This window comes from Protomyctophum bolini (assembly GCF_963924005.1).
Source record: "Protomyctophum bolini genome assembly, chromosome: 17".
Classification (NCBI taxonomy): domain Eukaryota; kingdom Metazoa; phylum Chordata; class Actinopteri; order Myctophiformes; family Myctophidae; genus Protomyctophum; species Protomyctophum bolini.
In genome coordinates this window covers 37,643,040-37,651,601 of record NC_137878.1, presented here as the reverse complement: position 1 = coordinate 37,651,601, position 8,562 = coordinate 37,643,040, and the positions used below count along the sequence as shown (strand labels likewise).

At 43.8% G+C, this 8,562-nt stretch overlaps 1 long non-coding RNA gene across 1 annotated transcript; it reads right to left on the bottom strand.

Annotated features, from left to right (window-relative positions):
- Window positions 1–5,047: 5,047 nt before the first annotated feature.
- Window positions 5,048–7,537, bottom strand: LOC308332144. The gene is made up of 4 exons (XR_013965676.1): window positions 6,940–7,537; window positions 6,031–6,758; window positions 5,419–5,774; window positions 5,048–5,227 (listed from the first exon to the last, which is right to left on the bottom strand). It is a non-coding gene; the product is annotated as an uncharacterized lncRNA (long non-coding RNA).
- Window positions 7,538–8,562: the final 1,025 nt, after the last annotated feature.

Below are 8,562 nucleotides of genomic sequence, written 5' to 3'. Positions count from 1 at the left end.
CCTGTTTCAGTGAAACAGGAGGAACCTGAAGACCAGCCAGACCTCAGTAAGTCTCTCTCTTTTCCAGCTTCAAGGTGTTGTTCATTGTGACGGTTGTTGCTTGATGCACTATGGTTGGTGGACGATATGAAACTTCTAGTCGGTATCGATATCCAATAGAATATTGGATAATATTAATGTTAATTCTGATTCTAATTAACAACTTGCACCATTCACCAAAAGTAGCTGATCTACAAGCTCACAAGCTGTCATGATAAGGTTGTGCAGCCTATATATTTTGGTTCTTTGATTTTGTATATACGGCTTAGATTAGTCCTTTAATGGCAATGTGTACCTACACTACAGTATATGTTTTAATGCAGACTAATAAAAACAAGGCAACATAAATTAAACCCATAATTTAATAAGTGTGGAGAAAACCATTGGTTTGTGATCAGATTGACTGCTTAATGAATAGTAAAGACATCAGGATTAGGTTAAATCTGGCTGTTAGCCTGGTCCGGAGCAGGCTAAATCCACAGCATTTGTTTCCATGGTAACTAGTGTGGCATTGCTTTCATGAAACTGAATCAAGCCTCAACATATCCAGATTAACTGGCTAAATTAATCTGGCAAGTTTAACCCGGTTTTCATGAAACCGGTTAATCGTTGATCCAGGATATATTAAACCAGGATATCTGTTAAATCCCAGTTTAATCCCTAATCCTAGTTTAGTTGAAACAGGCCCCAGGGCAATCTCATTGCCGAAAGTCATGGAACTTGTGCCTAAACTCATGTGGAAGTGGAACACATCTGTCATTTTGTATGTGAAGAAATTTGTAAAAACTGCAAGCAACAATTTACAATTTAGGCATTTAGCAGACGCTCTTAATCCAGAGCGATTTACATTAAGCAAGAACAAAAAAGCATGGGAATACATCACATAAAAAGCATTTATCATGAAACATGTGTAAGCTAAGAAAGTAACAGTGGAATATCTAGATATAATGAAACTATACATATAAACTATACATATATACTACTATGCTATACATATGTACTATGACTAGGGGTGCAACGGTTTTCAACCGAAAACCGAACCGTTCGGTTCCACATACACGGTTCAATGCGCTCTAATGAACCGCGCTATTTCGGTTTGCATTAATTAATTTATTACAGCTGCGAAGAATGTATTTCTCGGTCACACACTGGCCTACTTAGAAGTCTAGCACTCTATCGGTCACACACCGTCCTACTAAGAAGTCTAGCACTCTTTCGGTCACAGAAGTGTAGCACTCTGTCGGCCCACCCCCTACACACACACACACACACACACACACACAGAGAGAGAGACGGCATGATGAGGAGAATCCAGCACTCGTCTTTAAACGTCGTTCTTGGAATAATTATTGATCGTCATACACAGAGACACACACAGCGGAGTAACCTCGCGCCAACAGGCTTCTAAGCACGGTCGTTGTAAGTTTGTTCAGATCTGATTCTGCATCTGCACTCGCTGTTTGAGTGCTAATTAAGAGGGAGAGTGAGAGCAAAAACAACCCGCAGCAGGACATTCATTCCGTCAGAAAAGTACCAACAAAATACTCCCATGTCCAATCCATGACTGTAGATAGAAGCCCTTCTTCTAATAATATAAGCATAATATCCTTAAATCCTCATGTAGACTTATTGTAAACTTTTGTAGGCTATTTTTCTGAGACACGACGCATTCACTGTGAATGACTCCCCTCCCAGGAGACACTCTCCTCTCCTCTTTCCTGCATGTGCCCCGTGTGAGCGCATAGGTGCATTTATTTCCCCTTAAAAATAATGATGAGGCACATTAAAATAGCAATATAAGGTTTTTTTCCCCCTTTAAAATAATGAAAAGGCAGAAATGCCTAATAAAATAATATATGCTAAAAAAAGAGAAGAAAAGAAAATGCTATAAATAAACTTTTTTGAGTGGTGCAAGCCACTGCCTGGCTGGCTGGCTGGGTATGAGCATGAAAACAGCGTGGTTGTTTTTCACCACCTGTGCACAACCTAACACACACGCACATTATTAACTGTATATATGATGATTTCGTGTGTGCCAGTACAGTGACACTAGTACAGTACAGTACAGTAGAGGGTACAGTAGGGCGCGTTCCTGGGGATCACTTCACAAGGGGGTATTTTTTTTTACTGTACCGAAACCGAACCGAAACCGTGGCCCCCATACCGAGGTTCGAACCGAACCGTGGTCTAACTGAACCGTTGCACCCCTAACTATGACGTGCTATGACTACATACAATGCAATTATAGTGCTGTCTACATAACATGCTATAAGTCTGTATCAAATGCTAAGTGTTTTGGGCCATGATGGAGTCTGAAAAGGTGGGTTTTCAGACTACGGTGGAAGATTGGGAGTGATGCTGCAGTTCTGACTGCAATGGGAAGTGCATTCCACAGTTTTGGAGCCATAAGGGATGAGGGCAATAAGAGGGTCCAAGGAATGCAGCAATAAGTAAGACTATATGCAATATGCACAATAAGTGGTTCTGCAGCCAGCTAAGCGGGTCTGCAGCCAGCCAGCAGCGTTGTTGAGCAGCCTGCACCTCTCAGTTCACACGGGTGTGATTTTTCTTATTGCTTGTAGCGAAACTCCCCTTTTGAAACGATTGAGCTCCTCACCACTCGCCCTACACACTTCCACTCGGTTTGAGCATAGATAGAAAAATAATAGAGACGGCACCGGCGGAATTCCCCTCCCAACCGGTGCTTGTGTCTGTTATTTATATATCTATGCTCAAACCGAGTGGAAGTGTGTAGGCAGGGAGAGTGGCGAGGAGCTCGTTTCAAAAATGGAGCCTGTCTGTACTGGGAAGTGAAGGATGCTAGGCAGGCAGGCATACAAAGTCGTACGATTTGTCACACACGTTACCGCAGTGACATTCTTTCTCCGCATTTGACCCATCTCTTGGAGCGGTGAGCTGCTGCCGTGTCGCGCTCGGGAATCATTTGATTAGTAGATTTGACCCCCCAATCCAACCCTTGATGCTGAGTGCCAAGCAGGGAGGCATTGGGTCCCATTTTTACAGTCTTTGGTATGACCCGGCCGGGGGATCGAACCCCGACCTCCCAGTTTCAGAGCGGACACTCTAACCACAAGGCCACTGTCTGGTTAATGCAGGAGACCACTGACCAGCACTGGTGCTAAACAGTGTGACAGCTCCACAAATCAACCGTGGCATTACTTCATTAGCTTGAGGCAAGATTATATTAAGTAAATGTGTAATAAAAATGTATAATAATAATAATATCTCAATTAAAAATATGTATTAAATAGAATAACAGCCTGTGGAGTGATGCGATTGGTTTTGATATCAATAATCTCCGTCCTGATTTTCCCCATAATAGAATGGCTATTTACAAATCCGTCGCTGCCAATTGCGGTTTACTGTATGTGCGAAACACAGTCCACTCGGGCAGGGGAATTGGCGTGCGTTATCGTGAAGACATGCAATTCAATTCAATTCAATTCAAAGGGCTTTATTGGCATGAGAAAACATACGTTTACATTGCCAAAGCAGAAGGAACAATACAACGATACAGCAATACAATCCAAACAGAAATTATGTACATTTGAAGGTCAGAATCTTCAATAGATCAAATTCTATTCTATTCTATGCACATGCTTTCCCAGTAAGTCCCCTAAGCCTCCACCGCATCATTGAGTTTACCTGGGAGGTTGTCTGTCAGGCACAGACACTGACTCAGACTCCGTGTCAATCAGACGGCTGAATTAACGTTCCACTCGCCTCGTCAATATATTGGCACCTAATTGTCAAATAGCTCTCTGGTGAGTACTGTGCCGGGCCACCCGTGCCGTTGGTAAAATAAAATGATAAATGGCCTACATACAGAGATGCAATGACAGTTGAGTTGACCACAGTTTGGCGGTAGCGGTGGTGGCTGCTACTAGCACACGCGTAGGCTAACGTGGAGGAAGTTGGAAGAGGCGAGGGTACAGTGAGCTCCCCCGACTGCGCTGAGCTGAGCTGCTGCTGCTCTGTTCCCAATAGCGGCAGGTACGTTCACAGCTACTGTACAGTACGCCACCGTTTATAGACCAAAATACAGTTTGGGGCCTGGGCTTGTTTTCACCAGCGATTCAAAATGAGGTGTGTGTGTGTGTATATATATATACTAGAATTTTGCGGGCCTTCGGCCCGCTCATCCTAGCGGCGCGCAGCGCAAATTGGAGGAAGGAAATTGTGGGAGGTAGACAAAGTCACAACATTTAAAATGTTGGTCTCAGTGTATTTTTTATGGAGTCTGAGTGTATTTGTAGGAAATAATTGTCATGGCTGGTTCTTGCGTTGACAAACATGCGGAGCAGGAGACGTGCGAAAGATGAACAATATATGATTTATTAAATAATAGGCCTATATAAGGAACTAAAATGAACTGCAGTACTTAACATAACAAATTATATGGAATGTGTAGTCAGTGAGTGAGTGGTGTAGGTGTAGTGTATGGATGTGTGATACATGGTGTGGTGCATGTGTGGATGGAAAGAACAATCAAACAAAGGAATGGAGGCATGGAGGCTAATGAAGGGAGTGGAGGCAGCAGGTCTGGCTCCTCTGGATCTCTCTTCTCAACTGGGATGAGTGTGGTATTTATGGCCTCTGGGAGACACCGGGCCCAGGTGCTCTCCCATCAGCCATGGGGCCAATGCCCTACCCAGGCTCACCTACAGGATGAAAGTTAGGCAATAGGCAGGCACATCCACTACTCAGTATGTGTGTGGGGTATCACACCCCCCCCCCCCCCTTAAAGTCGTGGTCCCAATAGGAACCATGACTGTCCATTTATCCTACATACATTTACTATACATCAAATTAATTAACATGTTACATTTTACAATTAAGTGCACTATATTCATCAAATGTATACCTAAGGTTAATTAACGAAAATGTCCCACTAATGAAAAGATTTTACATTTTACAATGAAGTGCACTATATCATTTTTAACATGTTAGATACACTACTACAATACTTCAAAGTGTAAAACACCCTTAGAGCCTTGGCCTTGCAACACCTGGACCCTCCTCCCCCCCCAACAGTGAACACAGTTGTTGTGGAAAGGCCAACTTAGTAAAGGAACAATTATATTGGGCAGCTGATCCAGAGGAGGGCGTGGAGGAGTGGGGTGATGTGGAAGGGGTGTTTCTGGTTCCAGAGATTGTCATGGTTGAGCTTGTAGAAAAGGAGACAGAAAAGTTTGTCAGTAGAGCCTGCATAATGGGAGAAACATGTCCACCAGGGCAGACGTGAAACAAAGGATAGTGATTTGTTTGATCATAATCATGTTCAGGTTAGCATCAGTTTTATATTATTCAGAAATGACATGTGTAGAAATGACATATGTAGCAATGCAACAGTCTTACGTGAATGGGGATTGTAGGGCCAGGAAGCACAGCGCGAAGCAAGGCTTGAAAAACCACATTGGTAGTATGATGTTCCGGCTGTCTTTCTTTCTGCTTTATGGCATAGGTGAGAGCTTCTGTGGGAGCAAAGGTTGACAAAGTCAAAACATGTAAAATGTTGGTCTCAGTGTATTTTTAATGGAGTCTGAGTGTATTTGTAGGAAAGAATGTTAATGTTAACAGTGAACGCAGTTGTTGTGGAAAGGCCAACTTAGTAAAGGAGCACTTATATTGGCCAGCTGATCCAGAGGAGGGCGTGGAGGAGTGGGGTGATGTGGAAGGGGTGTTTCTGGTTCCAGAGATTGTCATGGTTGAGCCTGTAGAAAAGGAGACACAGATAAGGGATGACTCAAGCACAAAATGTGAGTGTTAATGTTAACAGTGAATAGTAAAAGAAGCTGCAGTTTTGGTCAGTAGAGCCTGCATAATGGGAGAAACATGTCCACCAGGGCAGACGTGAAACAAAGGATAGTGATTTGTTTGATCCTAATGATCTTCAGGTTAGCAGCAGTTTTATATTATTCAGAAATGACATGTGTAGAAATGACATATGTAGCAATGCAACAGCCTTACCTCAATGGGGATTGTAGGGCCAGGAAGCACAGCGCGAAGCAAGGCTTGAAAAACCACATTGGTAGTATGATGTTCTGGCTGTCCTTCTTTCTGCTTTATGGCATACGTGAGAGTTTCTGGGTTACCCGTCCTTGAGCTGGCAACATAAAGCTGTCCGTGAGTGAAGACAGGGGACGAAAGCCAGACCCCCACTCTTGTAAGTGTGTGTCCTTGGGATTTGTTGATGGTGGTGGCAAAAGCGGTGCGGACTGGAAACTGCCGTCTGGCCCACACAAAGTAGGAATGTTAATGTTGAGGATCAGCAATGAACTTGATTCTAGGGATCAGGACTTCCTTTTGTGTGGCTGCAATTTTGCATAGCAGCAGTTTGTAATCAACATGTTAAATTGTACAATTAAGTGCACTATATTCATCAAATGTATACCTGAGGTTAATTAACGAAACTGTTCTACTAACCAAAATATTTTACATTTTACAATCAAGTGCACTATGTCATTTTTAACATGTTAGATACACTACTACAATAGTTCAAAGTGTAAAACACCCTTAGAGCCCTGGCCTTGCAACACCTGGACCCTCCTCCCCCCCCAACAGTGAACACAGTTGTTGTGGAAAGGCCAACTTAGTAAAGGAACAATTATATTGGGCAGCTGATCCAGAGGAGGGCGTGGAGGAGTGGGGTGATGTGGAAGGGGTGTTTCTGGTTCCAGAGATTGTCATGGTTGAGCCTGTAGAAAAGGAGACACAGAAAAGTTTTGGTCAGTAGAGCCTGCATAATGGGAGAAACATGTCCACCAGGGCAGACGTGAAACAAAGGATAGTGATTTGTTTGATCATAATGATCTTCAGGTTAGCAGCAGTTTTATATTATGTGTAGAAATGACATATGTAGCAATGCAACAGCCTTACCTCAATGGGGATTGTAGGGCCAGGAAGCACAGCGCGAAGCAAGGCTTGAAAAACCACATTGGTAGTATGATGTTCTGGCTGTCCTTCTTTTTGCTTTATGGCATAGGTGAGAGCTTCTGGGTTACCCGTCCTTGAGCTGGCAACATAAAGCTGTCCGTGAGTGAAGACAGGGGACGAAAGCCAGACCCCCACTCTTGTAAGTGTCTGTCCTTGGGATTTGTTGATGGTGGTGGCAAAAGCGGTGCGGACTGGAAACTGCCGTCTGGCCCACTCAAAGTAGGAATGTTGAGTATCAGAAATGAACTTGATTCTAGGGATCAGGACTTCCTTTTGTGTGGCTGCAATTTTGCACAGCAGCAGTTTGTTGTTGAGGGTTCTCAGGAAAAACAGTTTGGTGCCATTGCAGAGTCTGAAGTGTGATTTATAGACAATTAAAGGAGTTCAGTGTAAACAATGTTGTCAGTTTTGCCCTCATCATTATTGTCTATTAAAACTTTGACAGCACTGGCTTTCTTTCCCCTAGAGAAGGCTGTGTACAGTTGGCCATGTGCGAACACAGGCTGAGGCAAGTAGATGCCAACTCTGTCATTTTCCTGGCCCTGACCTTTATTGATGGTAACGGCGAAAGCTAACCTGACAGGGAATTGTCGTCTGATGAAGGTAAAGGGAAACTCCTCACCTCTGTCATAGTGCGGGATCCTTGGAAGGAAGATTCTTTCACCTCTGTTTGTCCCTAGTGCAATTTCACACTCAAGTACTTTGTCCATCATCTGCACCAGCACCATTCTGGTGCCGTTCTTGAGAGTGCGGTCGCGACCTGATTGCAAGTTTCTTAGCAGCATGACAGGAGCTCCTAGTTTGAGCTTCAGGTTATGGTCCAGGGAACTCAGCTAAGCACCTGTTGTTGATTTCGCGTATGTCCTTGTTTAATGGAGTGTATACAGTGCCTTTAAGAAGGTTGTCTTTGTGGACACAGCCATTGTGCAGGTCAGGAAAGGTGTTTGAAATGAGAGTATCCATATCCTTTACCAAGTGCTGTGGTGGAATGTGGACTTGAATGGCAGTATCTCCATGTGTGATTTTGTCTTCCCCCAAGTCCAGGAGGTAGTTGGCAAACTCCCTCTCAGCTATGTCAGTCCTCATGTTGAAGTGTAGTTTGTGTTCTTTCATGAGAGGATAGAGTGGAGACATTTGGATGCAAGCTCTAACAATTTGGGCTCTGCTTGCTCTCTTGATAACGGGGAGTGTCTGCCTAGGGTCTCCACCTAACAGGACAGTTTTGCCACCCCAAGGTTGGTCAGAATGCATCAGGTCCCTCAGTGTTCTTTCCACGCACTCTACATTGAAGCGGTTAACACTGAAGATCTCGTCCCAAATGATTATGCTGCTTTCTTTGATTAGCTTAGCCAGGGAGGACTCAGCTTTTATGGCACAGACGGAGTCTTCAAAGATAGGGATTGGTATTTTAAATCTTGAATGAGCTGTCCTGCCACCCTCAAGGTTCTGAGCAGCTAAGCCTGTGCTGCCAACACACAGCACAATGCCATTCTGTGCTCTAATGTTGGCTGCAATGACCTTAAATGTAAAGGTTTTGCCATAGCCTGCTGGGGAGTTGAGAATGAA